Raw genomic sequence first — 17,034 nt, forward strand, 5'->3', positions numbered from 1 at the left:
TTCAAGACCCAATGCTGGTGCAACTTTTCCTAAGACCAGACTGTGGTGTTATTTGCTTTTCTTGTTGGCATTCACACACTAGGTGCTCAGTGACCATTGCGGAAGGAAGGAAGGGGTATGAGGGGGATTGGAGGCAAAGGTGGCCATAGCTCTTCGAGGAGACAAGGCCCCTCAAAGCCCTGTTTAGGGCCAGCCTGGCTCCTCTGTGGGTCTGGGGATAGGCTGTGTACCCTATTCGGCCCGTAGAGAGGCACCTGCTTCTCGGCTTTTTCCTGGCACTCCCCACACTGGGTACAGCTGTCCAAAAAGCTGCAGTACCCATCCGGGTTGCCAGGGCAACATCAGCCCATGGTGGGACGTCAGGGATGACAGGGGCAGAGTGCTAATCCTGGAAAGTTGCCAAGCAACGCAGTGGGTTGATGACGTCACAGGGGCCATGGCCGCCAGACAGATGGATAGGCCACTGCAGGAAGGGTCCACTCTCAGAAGGCCCAGCCCACAGATCCACTCACTACCCCCACCATGAGATTGTCACCGCTGGGTCCCTGGGGGGGTGGGGACCAGGGGTTGCTTCTTCTCCCAGAAATCCTGCCAGCTCCACTTTGCCCCTCTACGGGTGTGGGCAGTGGGTGTGACTGCCCCCCTCCCTCCCTGGCAGGACACTGGGTCAGTCCTGCTCTCTTGGGTCTCAGATGTCCACCCTCTACTGCCTCCATCTTCCCCGATGGTTTGACACGGGCTCAGGCTTTGCTCTTTCTGCCCTGCCCTAAGGGCCGCCACACCTACTTGTTCCCTGAGGGAGGAACAAGGGGCTGAGACATGACCCCACCCTGGGCCCCTGCCCCTCCTGTGGTGGGAGGGCAGTCTTCTGCCCTGCATGGGCTAGAAGGGAAGCCAGCCTTGCTCTTGTTGAAATAGGGAAGACTGGGTTCCTTCAAGAGCTTGTGCATGGGGGCGTTCTCTACCCCATCTCTGGTGGGCTGGAAGCTCTGGGCCTGGGCAGACAGGCCTTTCAGGCAGGAAGTCTGAGGGCATGGCAGGTCTGGGCTGCCCCTCCCCTGCGCCTTCCTGCGGCTGGTGCTGAGGCTGGGAGCAATGCTTCACCGGCTGCACAGATGAAAGCCCCATGTGAATAGGAGGCAGAATGAGCTGGAACAGAGGGCGACAGGCATCCAGACAGGACGGCTGGAGCTATCCGCTCCCCACCTGCCCCCAGGCAGCCTCTTGGGCCCCCCAGGATTTCCCTCTGGTTTCCTAGGCCAGGAGCCCTGAGCTGCTGCTGAGAGAAACTGAGTCACAGGCATGGGGGCTTTCAGAGGACTGGGGTTTGAGGTCCGGGGTTCACCCTCTCCCTAGGCCTCCTCTGATCTTCCCCCTCTCTGCCATTGGCCAGCTAGCCTCAGCAGCTCTGACCAGCATTTTCTTTGTTGAATAAAAATGGAGAAAAATTAATTCTCCTTTGATCCATGAGGTCAGCTTGACAGACAAGACCTTAAAAGCCCAGAGCTCAGGGAGGAGTAGGAGTTCCTGGGGACTGGAAGATTGAGGACCCCATGAAGGCTCAGTCCTCATCCTGGCCCCCAGCCCAAAGCCATTCCCACCTGAACTCACATGGAGCTTCCCAGCTGGAATTTCTTCCCTCTTTCAGTTTTCCTACAACTTCCCATCCCGTCTCAGCCTACACTTCCTCAGGAAGCCCTCCCTGATTGCCTCAGCCCATAGTACACACTTACACTCTCCTCAGGGGCCCAGAGGACCATGGCCAATACCACTTAGTAGGCAACCAGACATTGGTCACTGCTGGGTCACCCAACTGGAGGGTGGGCTTGAACAGCAGGGATGGTGGGGGGTGTGGTGCTGCTTTTCCCAGCAGCCCTGCCAGTCCATCAGTCCTGCAAGAGCCCTTAGGGGATGACTAGGAAACAGAGCAACCCACATCTGGAGATGGTGACCACCGATAGCAGCCCAGTTGCACACAACCCCACCTTCACACCCCTTTCCCCAGCCTATCCCCCTTTGACCTGCAATTCCAGACCATGCTCCAGGACAGGGTCCAGGATGCTGAGGCTCTGCTCTCCAGGGGCAGGAGCCAGGAGGCGAGTCTAAGTGATAGGCCCCCAGACAGTGATATCTTCCACAGGAATTTCCATGGGGCCCCGAGGAGCTACACAGGCTGGTGTCTGTCATAATCAGTGCCTCTGATTTCCCCTTGGCCCCAAGGAGCTCACTGAACACTGGCGGCAGACCGGGACTGGCCTCATCATCTTGGCTGCATGACCCATCGAGGGCCCCCACCCCACTCCTCCCGGAAGCCTGAGTTTACTGAGTCTGGAAACCAGTCTGCCATTCTGACCCACCCCTAGAAAGTTCTATGAACAGGGCGGGAGGCCCAGATTCTGCTGCCAACTCACTGGCAAGTCTCTTCCCTTGCTAGGTCTTAGTTTTTCCACCTGCACAGTGGGGTACACGGAACGTGCCGAGGCCCGCACCGGGGCCACCTGTACGGAATGGTCTGAGGGACACCAGGACTGTTGCCGTGCCCCAAAATGCCTCCCTTCCTGGCAAAAAGCTTTGCCACCGCCACACCTCTGGGAGGGAGTGCGTAAGGAATTCCAGACAGGTCAGTAAGGATGGTTTGTTCTAGAGAGGGAATTCCTTATTAGCAGAGAGGAGGGGGCAGCCATCAGTGGCCAGCGTGTGACGACCCGGGGGGCGTTCAAACAGCCAGGGCTGCAGCTGGAGCTGACAGCCTCCTTGGCAATCTGCTCCCACAATCCAGGTGGGCAAACTGAGGGGGGCAAGAAGGGAAGGGCCTTGCCCAAGTATGAGGGGAACTTGGGGCTGGTGCATAGGATATAGGGAGCCACTAGAATGTGGGTCACAAGACAAAAACCAGTTGCTATGGGGACCCCCAGTGCTTTCCAGGAGCAGTGGGGACATTGGCAGGCTTCCCACTCCCTCGACTCCATTGTCCCTCCATTCCACCATCTGGTGGTAGGATACCAGAGAGCCAGACACTACAGTTCCTGGGATCTCAGTTTCCCCACCTGAACTGGATCACCAGAGACCCCTCAGGCCATCCCCTGGGAGCATGCATTCTTCCTGTTGTGGGGGGGGTCCCTAGTACTCCTGATAGGCCACTCAAGAACCTGGCACTGATGGGTTCCCTGCCCAGATCCCCTCTACCCCGGAGGGTCCTCTGGAAAATGTCATCTCCCCCTCCAAGCTGTGACCCTTAAGTGTGCAGGAGGGCATTCAGATCTCCAAGTGTTCTAACAGAGGTGGCCCTGAGAATATGGCCCAAAACAACCCCTTCCCTCTGCTCTTCCCAACCTCGCTGTCTACCCTGATCCAGCTCTGGCGATATCCTGGCCTCAGCTCTCCTTCCAAGCAGAGAGAAACTTACTCTTGGAGGTCCTGAGGGCAGAAATGGCTATTCCCATTTTACAGGTGAGGAGACTGAGGCCCCAAAGGAGGCCTTGTCATGGGCACACACACTGCTGGTCAGGCAGAGCTGACTTGGCAGCTGGACCCTCCGTCCTTCCCCAGGGCTCTCCCTGTGACCCCTCCTGGTTCCACAGCCCCTCTTGGCTAGCCCTCAGAGCAGGCAGCTGGGCCTGGGGATGGGCAGGGAGCACCTTGGGAAGAGAGCCTGGGCTGGGGAGCAGATGTGGGGGAGGGCAGCAGGTGCAGGATAATGGGGCCACCAGGGGAGGCGCAGGGAGCAGGTGCTGCCCCGGAGGGGGTGAGGTTGCCATTGTGCGCCTGGTTCTGGTGGGCCTGGAACAGGAGGGGAAGCCCTGTGAGCCCCTGGGCCACCCTGGCTTATGCTCAAAGGTCATCCAGATGCCTGGACTCAGGCACACAGCCAAGCCCCTCCCCTGGGTCCCAGCAACCCTCCAGGTTGCCATGACAACCAGCACTTTCATCCCTGTCCCTTTGTCTGGTCACGGTCCAGCTTTTGTGACCAGTTGTAATTGTGGGGGGAGATGCACTCAGCAGGGGTGGAGCTGTGAACCCAAGACAGAGGGGGCTGGAGGGCAGGTTAAAGAACACTGGAGACCAAAAAGCCTAGGCTTCTCTGGCCACCAACCCTGCAGCCTCCTCTCCTGGCCACTGACCACACCCTCAGAGCTGGGTCAACAGGCCTGGGGGTGACCTGCACCCCAGGTGTTCCTATCCCTTCCCTGCACCTCATTTTCCTATCTGTACATGGAGCTATAGACCACCTATCTCCCCTCGTGCACCGTGAGGGGATGCAAAAGAGTCCAGGCCAAACCTGAGTTGGTTTGTTAACTCCCCTGTACAATTGGGGAAACTGAGACACACAGCAAAGCTGGGCCTTGGCCTGGATCAGGCCACAGTTCACGAGACCTCCTGGGGGACCCAGGACCTCAAGGCCGGCCCCCAAATCAAACAAAACTGAGCCTCAGGAGGTTAGGTGGTCTCTCCTCTGATGAGCACCATAGGGAGGAGCCTGGCTACCAGGATTTGGCAGGAGTGGGAGCCAGCTGTGGTGGCCCAGGTCCCACCCGCTATGTGACTTTGGGCAAGTCCCTTCTTCTCTTGGAGCCCCAGTCTATAAAAACAAGGTGGGTCTGCAGTAACAGCAAGCCCTCCCTCCTGTAGCCGGAGGAAGGAGAAAGGCCTACTCTGCACAAACCTCCCTGCCCAGCCCCACAAAGACCCCACATCCTCTGCTCCCCCAGCATCACCCCTGCTACCCAGAACTTGGCAGCCCTGCATCCACCCGTCCTCACTGTTCTGGGCCTTTGCACCCTTGGTTCCTCCTCAGTGGTGTTCTTTTCCCTCAGACAAGAATCCGGAGGTCCCGGGTCCCCGGAAGTTGGTGAGCACGACCACTGCAGTCTTAAATCTAAAGGAATCCCCTTGAGACAAGCCCTGGTTGTCAACAGGGAACCACACCCTGAGCCTAAGCAGAGAGCCCTGGGGCGGGGCCGGCTGTGCACCTGGTTCCTGGAACGGGACAGCACAGAAGGAGGGTCCCAGGATGGCGTTAGGGATTAGGCTACAGCACCACGCGCCCTTCCTTCCTGGGCTGGGTTTTCTGACTCTTGAGGGGAGTCAGGGATTCCAGTCTCATGGGTGCCCTGAGAATGATCCGCAGCACCGCGCTATGTGGAGTGAGCTGCTGTAGGGACTGCCAGCCTCCATGGGATCCAGGGCTCCACAAGCGCCTCAGGCTCCGGAGAGACCCCTCCCCTGGGACAGCGCCACAGATATGACGAGTCCCAGTGATGTGCCCCAGAGACGTCTATTGGCAGACATCTCAGTCCCGGTCAGTCTGCGCCCCCCCTTCTCAGCCACCACCGGTCCCCCTGAACGAGAGACTTGAGAAGGGGGCCAGAGAGGAGGGGCCGAGGCTGCTCCTGCAGCCAGAGTGCATACTGAGCAGAGAACCGATTAGAACCAGCAGGGCAGGTGTCTCACATCTCAGCACCCCTCGGCCGTCTCAGGAAAACGTTACTTCCTCTCCCCCATGAACATCTTCCTCTGGGATTAGCTCTGTGTCTGGGCTGGATGTGAGAGGGACAGAGCACAGCCTGCCGCCTGAGGCCGACAGGGGAGTTCTGGGGCCCAGACTGAGGCTACATCACCGGCAGCCCACGCCAGGAGGAAGACAGGGTCTACCTATGTAGTTATTCATGGTTGTTAGGAGTTAGTGACCCATTATTGAGGAATTAGCATGTGTCCTGAGGTTTATGCACATTGTGTCATTTTTTTTTAAAAAGATTTTATTTATTTGACAGAGAGAGAGAGGGAACACAAGCAGGGAGAGTGGGAGAGGGAGAAGCAGGCTTCCCGCTGAGCAGGGAGCCCGATGCGGGGCTCGATCCTAGGACCCTGAGATCATGACCTGAGCCGAAGGCAGACGCTTAACTACTGAGCCACCCAGGTGCCCCCATGTCATTTTTTTTTTCAAGATTTTATTTATTTCTTGTCAGAGAGCGAGAACACGAGTCGGGGTGGGGGGGGGGTTATGTGCAGAGGGGAGAGGGAGAAGACTCCCCGTGCAGGGCTTGATCCCAGGACCTGAGCCAAAGGTAGACGCTTAACCAACTGAGCCACCCAGGCGCCCGGCACATCATGTCATTCATCTTCACACCAGCCCTAGAAGGTGGTGAGTAGTATTGTTTCCCCTTTTAAGGTGGGGATACTAAAGCTCAGAGAGGTTAAGCTGTTTTGGGAAAGGGGATCAGCAGACCCACCAGAGGGGCGGGAAACGGTCAGAGGCAGAGCTGAGGCCACTGTTAGACAGAAGACACTGTGAGGCTCAGGGTTTTTGAGCTCAGGGTAAAATTTATTTATTTATTTTTAGGGACGCCTGGGTGGCTCAGTTGGTTAAGCATCTGCCTTCAGCTCAGGTCATGACCCCAGGGTTCTGGGAAAGAGTTCTGCGTCAGGTTCCTTGCTCAGCGGGGAGCCTGCTTCACCCTCTGTCTGCCGCTCCCCGTGCTTGTGCTCACGCACGTGTGCTCTCTGACAAATAAAATCTTTAAAAAAGCAAAACAAAAAATATTTTTTTAAAGTAGGCTCCACACCCAGCGTGGAGCCCAACATGGGGCTCGAACTCACGGCCCTGAAATCAAGACCTGAGCTGAGACCAAGAATCAGACGCTTAACTGAGCCAACAGGCGCCCTGGTAAAACACTTTTTATAATGGCTGGAGCCAAGGTGGCAGGGAGTTCCCTGCCATGAGAGGCAGGCAGGAAGAAGCCAGATGGGGTACCTGTCATTGGGCATCAGAATGGAAATGGAGTGCCTGTCCCGAACATGTCAGACCCTAAGGTGTCAATCCCAGCCCCACTCCAGCCCTGGAGGGTGCAGAGAAGGCAGCACCTCCCAAGTAGGGATTAAAGGACAGAGTGGGGCACCCTGTCCAGAATTATCCCTCTTGCCCCAACCCTAGGGATGGCTTCCACTTTGTTAGTGAGAAATTTCAGAGGACCCGGGACAGGGCACAGCTGGGGACACAAGGCTGGGAGTGAATGCCCCCAATTTTGCATCCTAAGCACTTTACTTGCCTCACCTCACCCTAGTCCCGGCCCCATGGGGTCTCAGAAGCCAACCCCACTCCCAAAGCCCCTCCCCTGGGGGCTGGGGCCTCTTCTTTGCCTACCCCCTTTCAGCCACAGCCAGTGCGCCAAATCCCACCCCCACTACCTCAAACACGCCTCAAGTCCAGCCACTCTTCCCTGGCCTTCGACCCCGCCACGGCCCACCTGGCCCTCCCTGATCTGGCCCCTCAGTCTCCACACTCCCTCTGACCAGAAGGAGGCCCTTTCAGTTTCTGGCACACACCAGCTGCCTGACCCCCTCCTCACCTGGATCGTATTCACGGCAGCTCAGACAGCTTTCCTCCCAGGTCTGACAACACTGTGTGGCCAGGGCCATGAGTAGGTCTGCCTCCTCCGAGAGACCAAAGGTGCCACGGGCCGGGGTCCAGCCTGCCTCAGCCAGCCTGGCCTCCCCAGCGCTGGCCCCGCTGCCTGGCACAGAGGAGAGGCCCAGTGAGCCACAGCCAAATGGATGAGTGAATGGGATGGGACCACGGCTGGCAGGGCCATCCTGAAGCTGGGGCAGGAAGTGGGTTTGGGGAGACAACCGGGCAGGGGCCCCTGAAGGGGCCAGCAGGTCCTCTGCAGAGACCCCAGACTTGAGCGGCCCCACTCCCACCCTGAACCGCAAAGACAGGGCATCTCTTAGAGCCATCCGCCTGCAGGAGAAAGGAACCGGAGTAGGGATTCGAGCCAAATGGAGAGGGTGGCTTAGGTGGATTCCTACAGGTCCGACCGGCTGCCTCCGAGTCACATCCCCCTTCAGCAAAGCCATTTGACAGTGTTCGTGGGGACCGCCATGGGGCATGAGGGAACCCAAAGGACAAGCCACAGCGGGCCCACCCTACTTGGCCAGTGGGGACGATGCCTGCTGGTGACTTTGTGCACCGCCCCCCGCCACCGCCCAGTCTCCCAGCCCCCCGCACCCCTGCGGAGAGAAGAGCTAGCAAGGTTGAGAGTGCCAGGTTTCCCTGGGCCTGGCTGACCTTGAACCTGGACCACTGCTCTCTGTGGGTGGTCCAGGCCTGCTGGGCTTCCCAGCCCTCCCAGCTCAGCCGCAGCCTCTCAAACTCCCTGGCGGCTTTCCAGGCCTCAGAGGAAGCCACCGCCTCTGCCGCCACTGCTGCTTCAAAAATGCAATTACAGCAAACAGCCGCCGCCTCACTTGAGCCGCGCCATCCACACCTGGAACTAATTAACTTAATTAGGCCTTAATGAGCTACACTGGTCGGAAGGCCTATTTTTACTTAATTATCCCCCGATGTGCTTGGCATGGGGGAACGAGGGACCTGGCGGACGGCTTTGGCGGCCACCTCCTCGCCCTGCAGAGGGGATATAGCCAGGAGTGACGCCCGCCTGCCACGAGCGGGCCCCATGGAACTGGGAGTCTGGGCGGGGGAGTGAGGCCGGCGCCACGGGCCACGCCTGTGGGGACAGCGCCCCCTCCCCCGGCCCCATCATTCTGCCTGTCCTGCCTCAGCTGGGGCTGAAGGGAATTACTCCTCCAACTGCCTCCAGTGGGGAGGCCACCGCCCAGAGAGGTCGGAGGCTTACCTGAGGACACACAGCTAACTCGTGATGATAGAGGGGGAGGTAGTCCCAGACACTCTGAAGGAGCATTTTAAGGCATGATGGGGTCCTGTGAAGGTGGGCATGAGGCCTGGTTATCTGGACAGCTGGCCTCCAGGGTTTCCATGGCAACACCTTCCAGCCCATTTGGGCCTTGGCTCAGGAAAGCCAAGTTTGTGGAATCAGCTTATTTCTCCAGCTTTGGGGTGGGGTGAGGTGGTCTTGGCTCACCGGGCAGATATGGGGGGGAGCATTGAGAGCAGGGTCCTTCCCTGCTGGCCCCTGCCTCCCTTCTGGAGACCTCCAGACAATTGGCTCGTTTGAATCTCTGGGCTCCTAGAGCTGACTGGGGACCTTGGGTCTTGTGTCTCCCGCTAAATATGGATAAGCTCCCTCTCTCTCTGTCTCTGGAACTCCAGACTTAAACCCGACAACTGTTTCCTTGGTGCCTCCAGCCCTCAATCTCCCCGTCACCAGCTAGTTCTTCCCAGCATTCCCCTCTTCTGAAAATGGCCACACTGTTGGCTCATGTGCCCAAGCCAGGAACTGAAGAGCTGCCCTGACAACCCTCCCTCACACCCCACAGCCAACACCCAGGAGGAGCCCTGTTGGTCCGGCTTCCAAACAACATCCCGGATACCATCTTCCCATCGCCTCCCAGCAAGCATCCTGGTCCTAGCCACCATCCTCTCCCAGCTCTGCCCTGGTCTTCCAGCCTCCACACCACTGCCACAGTGATTTTTAAAAATCACTCCCGGGGTGGGGAGGGAATCACTCCCCAGTTTAAAACCCTTTAATGACTTCCTGTCACACACAGAATGAAATCCATGGGCCTCAGCCTGACCTGTAGATGCCTGACTGCCTCCCAGGTCTCGTCCACCTCCTTTCTCCTCTTTTCTTTGCCCCAGTCATGTGAGCTGTCCTTCAGTGCCTCAGGGCCTTTGCACTTGCTGCTCCTTCTGCCTGGAATGCTCTTCCCCCAGTCTCTGGATCCCTCAGATCTTGGTTTAAATGTCACTGCAGCCTTCCCTGGCCTCATAGCCTAAAGTGTCCCCCAGCCCTGGCACCTCACTGTGTTAGGATCTTCTGCATCACACCTGCATGACACTGCTCTTGTTTTCCTGTCCCTCACAACTAGGGTACAGGCTCCCTCCATGAAGGCAGGGATTGCATCTGTCTTGGTCCCTACTGAACTCTCAACCTAGAACATCATATGCCTAACACATGAAAGGGACTTTATGTTGAATGGATGTAGAGGGAATGCCTTGACCCTCCCACAAACAGCCAGGGTCCCCAGCCCCTTCCTCAAGCTCCCCAGAGCCCACCCAAATATGTCGTGCCTGAAGATGGCATCCCCACATCCTTACTCTGGCCTCCCAGCCTCTGCTCACACTGGTCCCACCTGAAGTACGTCCTCTGTGGACTGAAAGCCTTGCCTCCGCCAGGCCCAGCAGGTGCTGCCCCTCCTGACCAGTGAGGGAGAAGGTCAGATCTCTGACCTCCAGTGTGGCCCTTAGTCTTGGCTCTTCCCGTTGCTTACCTTTGCCTCCCCTTTGGAGGACACTTCTTGCACCTGGGTCTGTCTGAACCCTGAGGTTGTGAGCCCCTGGAGGCATTTACCCTCATCTCTGCCTGCCCATCACTTCCCATCCCTGCCCCCCAGTAACCAGGCTCAAGGTGCTCGGCCTAGAGTCAGCAATGAGCCAACAAGTCAGCTTCACCCTGACCATATAGATCTGGGACAGGCTCAGATAAGAGCAGAGTCCGGCCATCTGGAGGTATCGCCTATAAGATGAGGCACCACTGGGTGGGAGAGTCTAGGATGGCCCCCAGAGCCCAGCCCTCCCAGACAGGAGACAGGGACTCCCCAGTTCCAAAGGGCAGGGGGCCCAGCCTGAAACAGACAGAAATGCCAGTTAGAGATGTCTCCCCAGGGGCCCTGACAGCCAGGCAGGGCTCAGGTGGGACATAAAGGGGAGGGACATCTGTGATGACACAATTTAGAGGGGGGTTAAATAGATGTCAAGGTGGGTTCCACCTCCCCAGGGGCTCTGGACAGTCCCAGGATGTCTGAGACCATGGATCATAGATTCTCTCCTTTCACACAGGGAAACTGAGGCCTGAGGGAGAGGATAGCCCAGGTGACTCAGCCTGCCAGGGAGTAGGTTTGCTGAGGCCTGATTTCAGTTTTCACAGCAGATCCCGGAGCAGGTCCCAGAGCCTCAGTTTCCCCATTGGCACAACAGCGGTACTGTCTCCCATCTCCTCTCACTTCCCTGCTCCTGCCACCTAGGAAAGCTGTGGATGGTCTTGGGAAGGTCCGGGCCCTGCCTCCCGGCCTTGTGGAAGGGAGGGGAGGCAGGGGTCTGGGGAACCCCTCCCCCGCCAGGGAAAGGAGCCTAAAGGGCAGGAGACCTCCCTGAGCCTGAAGATGATCTGCCTGGGCTCAAGAAGTCTCCAGCCATGTTGGGCTGCCTCTTGGGGTCAGCGCTGCCATGATAGGCTTTACCACCTGCTGCTCTGAGCCTCAGTTTCCCTACTAGTCCAATAAGGATAACAGTAGGCCTTCTGGTCTGTGGCCTCACAGGGCCACCATGAGCAGCCACCAGGCCAGTGGGTATGAGACGGTGGCTCTTGTGAGCGGCAAAGCCCTGAAGACAAAAGACAGATCCCACTAACGGTGGCTTCTCAGACAGACACCCTGGGGGCAGAGGGGCCTGGAGTGCTCAGGCCCCCGGTCTCAGTCACCCCAGCCAAGCCAAGGCTCCTGCCCTGCCCTGGGGTTGTGCGGGTAGCAGCGTCCATACGTGATGGGGGAGGCGGGGTCTGGTCACCCCTCAGCCCCGGAAACTGCCTTTCCGCCCCGCCCCCAGCTGCCTCTCTGGTCCCATGCTGTCCCAGGCCGCCTGCAGTCACCCCCACTCATAGCGGCCCGCTGCCTGCCTCCCTCCCACGCGCGGGCAGCTGCTCCGGCCTCCATGCCCGAACCTAAACTGAATGAGCTTTTCCACAATGTCGCCTCCCGCTGGCGGCTCCTAATTGCATGTTGAAGCCATGCGATGGAGCCCAACTTACACTAATTATGTCATTACCCTAATTAAGTAAATACCGTATGTGTTAATTGGCAGAAATTGCTTTGGGGGATGGGCGGGGGGGACGCCTGTGTACCCTGGGCTCTCACATGGGTGGGGGGGTAGGTCGGGGGTAACAGATGCAGGGGATGCATTCCTCCCTCGCTTCTGCAGGTCCTGTGATCACCCAGCTGGGGTTTGGAGAGGACCCTCAGCCTCCACCCTGCACAGGCTCCCGCATGCTCCGGGGGAAGAAGCCCAAGGTGCTGAATAGGTGGTCAGAGACCCAAGCTGGAGGCCTGCCTCTGCCCTGACAGGCTGGTGGTCTTGAACAAGCCTTTTTCCTCTCTCGGGTGCGTCCCCTTGCCCAACACCCTCCTGCCACCTCAGCCACCCCAGAGCCTGTGGACTCTCAGTCAGTGGGCACAGGGGCATCAGAGAGACTCAATGTCCTGGCAGGACTCACCAAGCCACTGCCATCCATCGATGGGACACCAGTTATCTGACTGGCCATGGGCAGCAGGAGGGAGAAAGGCTAACGGCAGAGCAAAGCCGTAGGCTGATATAGCACCAGTGTGAACCAGCAAAGGAACAAACAAGGCCGGCATTCTCCAGAAGCCATGTGAGGTGGGAAGATCTGAGGAAGTCTGGAGGGCTTCCTGGAGGAAGAGGAATTCATCTCTAAGGGAGAGGAAATCTGGGCTTCAGAGCTCAGATCATCTTTCCTCGTGCGATTTTGTTCTCCAAATTTTTAAGTGTATTATTATGACTCATTCGATACAGGAGGTTTTAGTTTTTTTGTTTTTTTGTTTTTTTAAGTAAGCTCTACACCCAATGTGGGGCTAGAACTCATGACCCCAAGATCAAGAGTCACAGCCTCTGCCAACTGAGCCAGCCAGTCGCCCCTCACCTTGTGATTTTTAAATGCCACACTTAACCATAACCTTTGGATGGGGGTGAGGAGGGGTAAGAGAGAAGTCGTCTGAAGGACAGCCTCCAGATGGGACTGCAACCATTTGAGAGCACCGGGGGGACAGAAGGAATGCCAGCCCTGTGTCAGGGACCATCACATAAGCCCCAGTATGAGCCCCCATCCTGCCCTCTTTAAGCCAATCAGCATGGACCAGCTATCAAGTGGGGCCCCCTCCCTGGCCTGTCCCTCATGGGGCTGTGGGGAGGGCCCAAAGGCAAGAATTCAAGGCCTCAAGCCCACTCAGGGCCAGGCAGGCAGGACCCCATCTCCCGAGTGGGCCCAGCTGCTGCAGTGAGGACATCCCTGCTCTTCCAGCTCTACCCTACCCGCTGGCCGCGGGCACCACAGACATATGCAGCCCAACTCTCAGGGGCCTTGGCCAAGGGCCTCCAGTCCCCAGGCCTCGAGCTCCCAGGAGGTGATGTCCACTCATTCCTTGCCTCTTCCAGACCTTCATTCATTCCACACAACATGGTCCGGGCTCCCTTAGGCTGGCTCCACGAGATAGAAACAGAAGCAGATAGGAAACCATCCTTTTAGCCACATGCCTGCAACTTACTCTCAAATAGCTCAGGAAGAAAATGATGCATGATTCTCTCTCTCTCTCTCTCTCTCTCTCTCTCTTTCTCACACACACACACACACACACACACACACACACAGAGCAAATATGTAGAGTAAGTGAAAGAAAATAGTAACAATAGTTGAATATGGCCAAGGGTATATGAGTATCTTAGACTATTGTTATTTTGACAACTTTTCTGTAAGTTTGCAATTATTTCTAAATAAAAAGTGGAAGGAGGGAAGAGAGGATAAAAGGGAGGGAGGAAAGGAAGGAGGGAGGTAGTTTCTTTCCTTTCTCAGGCTTCCAGGCTACTGGAAGATGTAGTAAGACCACTGGCAGCTGGGTTGATGTGGCCTGGCTCAGTGGGGCTGGGAGGGCTTCCCTGAGGAGGTGGTAGGGGGTGGGGCTAGGCAGAGTCTAAGGGGCATCTAGCTCTTACCCTTTCCCTGTGGGGTGGGACTGGGGGCTGAGTGTCTCCCCCTCTCCCTGTCACAGCTTCAGGCCAGCCCATGGCTCCCTCCCTTCTCCTGTTCTCCAGAGAAGGTAGGTGCTCTGGAATTTCTACAGGGAGTCTTCAGTGGGACAAGGGGAACTTCCTTTGGTCAGAGGGCTTAGGAGGGCATTCTGTGCCTCTGGGCCTGAGAGGAGACTGGACCAGCCCAGAGCACTATGTCCAGGGCCAGAGAGGGATGGGATGCCTCTGGTCAAGGCCACCCTGCCTCCCCTGCCACCTGCAGCACTAACAGCACCAACACAGACTTGTCCCTGGGCAGCCCAGACTGACTTCCTTGGTGCCCTTGCCTGTCACAGCAGCGCTTAGAAGCAGGAGGGAAGTGGCTCATTAGCCTGTCCTGTATTAGGCAGAATTGTGGGGTGTGGAGAGGGAGGCCTCTGCTGCCCATGGGCCTTTTGAGGGGCTGCAGGTCTGGACCCACCCCTGTGGCCCCTTTTCCGCCTCATCTCTGCCCTGTCCCCAGCTCCCCACTCTCCCATCCCCATCCCTCCCATTCCCCGAAGTGCCCACCACCCTTCCCTCCTCCTGGGGACCCCAAATGCTTTTCCGTATAAGGGGACTTGCCCCACCCAGCTTTCAGGCCCAGCTTCACACCCTATCGACCATCCCCTCCCCCAAAGAAACAGTGACACTGGCATCCTGATGTGTGGCCAGTCCCTGCGGCCAGCGCGTTCGACCTCTCTCAGAAGGAAGGGGCCCTGCCCACTCTCACAGCCCATCCATTCTCCCCTTGACCTCGGGCCGCCACTTCAGAGCCTGGACCGCCCCAGAGTGGACCTGTCCTCCATTAGGGAGACTCCGTCCAGGACGCTGAGGACTGCGGCACCCGGAGGTCAGCAGGGGCTGATTCCTCCATTCGGACACCTTTGTTCTTCTCCCGCCTTTGTCCCCGGCCCCCCGTGCTCCCAGCCAGCCCGCCCGCCAGCCCAGCCCCTCAGCCCTCGCCTGGCCGCCCGCCTCCCCCTCCCATTCCCCTTATGGCCTTTGCCCGCCCACCCACCCAAGTGCCAGAGCGGGCAGAGGACGGGTGGGGCCCCCTGCCCCCCTCCCCGCTCCCGGCCCAGCCCCCAGCCCGCTGCCGGCCCGCAGCCCTGCCTGTCACCCGGCTCCCTCTCCTGCCCACGCCCCTCGCCGTGCGGCCCCTCGAACAATCTCTCCCCTCCGTCCCCTCCCCACTTCCTCTCCCTTCGCGCCGGCCCTTCAGTCCCGGAGTCCGGCGCGATCTCCCTGCGATCCCCTCCCTCCTGTCTCCTCCCTCGCCCTCTCCCTTCTCTCTTCCCCTCCAGCCTCCGCTCCTTCCCGCTCACTCACCCTCTCCCTCTCCCGCTGCCCCCCTCTCTCTCCCCCACCTCTTTGTTTCAGCGGAGAACTGGCTCCTCGGGACAGTTCCCACACTGCAGTGCCTCTGGTGCGGAGACAGCGCCACCGAGGTGAGCAGGGAGCCCTGGGGGGCGGGCGGGTGGGGACAGGGGCAGTCCGGCGCGGCGCCTCCCGCCCTGGGGCAGCCGGCACAGCAGTCACAGTGCCCGCTGCCCCGGCGGTCAGCAGGAGCCCAGGGCAGAGGGGCAGCCAGTTGGCTGCGGGGGGGGGGGGGGCGGGGGGGTGCGGCAAAGCTGCCGGGTGCCTGGCTTCTGCGGGTGGTCTTGGGCTGATGGGGACGTGGGCGGAAGGCGGGGGGAGGGGGCTAGGCTGCAGGAATAGCCACACCTGAAGGTCTGAGTGTATGCCCAGTCCTGGAGTCCGGGGCGCTGAACGCTGCCTCTGGCAGGGCTGTGGCTGTGAGGTTACCAGGTGGTAGCAGAGGCGCTGTCCACGGGGCTGTGACCCCTAAAGTGCCTGTCCCTGCTGGGCTTTGAGTTGCTGGTCAGGCATGTGCTGGGCTGCTCCCACTGCCCAGGTTGGGGGGTGTGGGCAGAGAAGGAGCGATCTGCCCCCCGCCACAGGCTGGCTGTTTCACCCCCAGCTCCTGACCACCAGCCCCACAGGGCCACACGTGGGGAGGAGCGCTTCTCCCTCTGCGAGGGGTCTCTGACCAGCTCCCCCAAAATAGGATCCCCAGGACAGCTTTACCCACAGTAGTGAACAGTAGGGATTCAGGCCAGAGCCCAGATGCTCCTGTGGTCAGCTTCCTGAGCTGGATGGGGAGGAAAGCTGGGAGACAGGGGGAGAAAGAGAACAGGTGGAGACAGAGTCCTGGCTCCAGCATGAGGGCTACAAACGCAGTTATACGAGATGACCCAAGGCTACCAGGAGATCCAGAGACCCTGAAGCTGGGCAGGTGGGTGGGAGTGGATGGAAAGGGGCAGAAACCAGTGCCGGGGGCCCCGCCCCCTTCTCAGCTGGAGCTGGGGATGGAGAGGCAGGGCTGCATGGGGACAGAGTGTGCTGCTCACACTTCTCTAAAGAAGCAAGCAGGGTGGCTCTTCTGGCTGCCAGAGGAGGGGCAGGAAAGGTTGGGAGTATGCAGAGCCCGGGGGGAGCTCCCCAGCGGGGTGCATCTTGGGGTGCAGCCTCTGGCTATCTGGCTGGGGCAGAGCCAGGTCCTAGAGCTCCCTGAACCCCCAGGGAGCCATCCGTGTACAAGGTCATGATGGGTAGTGACCCATAAGGTAGAGCTGCCATGGACATTTGTCTCCTGAGGACTGGTCAGATGGAGCACTTGTTTCTGGGGCCCAACTCTCCCTCACCCTCTTCCCTAACACGGCCTCCTCAACTGAGCAGGCAACAACCCCAGATGGACCAACATGTACTGAGAGGTGGAATCAGAGCTATGGGCATCAGATCTCAAGGGCCCAGGTGGTTTGCCACAGCCCAACCCAGCCAGGCCCAAGGACAGCCCAAGTCAGGGGAAGTGGGAGAGGATAAGCCTCGGGACTGGCCCCAGTGATTCCCCAGGAGTGGTTGACCTCCAGACACCCCTGTTCCAGGGAACAAGACCACCCCTGCTGGCTTGGACTCAGCTCAGCACAGCTCCGTGACCCCACTCACGTGCAGCACCCTGCCTGGGCCATTGGCTACACCCTGAGTGGCATGTCAGTATCCCCCCAGCCTTCCATGACCCCTGCCCTCCCCTAGCACACCCCAAATTCTCTCACTCGGCTAGGGATTCCTAGCCTGCAGTCAAGCTGGTTCTCCCCCACCCCAGTCTGGGCCTCATCATGTCCCTCACACATGATCCAGATCCAGAGGGATCAGGCTGTCCTGCCCTTTTTTTTTTTTCCTGAGACAGGAGGGGTCTCTCTCCCAGGGTGGGTCAGCTCACT

This window comes from Eumetopias jubatus, unplaced genomic scaffold (genome assembly GCF_037043125.1).
Source record: "Eumetopias jubatus isolate StellerSeaLion01/CBP00866 unplaced genomic scaffold, mEumJub1_p1.0 scaffold_1, whole genome shotgun sequence".
Classification (NCBI taxonomy): domain Eukaryota; kingdom Metazoa; phylum Chordata; class Mammalia; order Carnivora; family Otariidae; genus Eumetopias; species Eumetopias jubatus.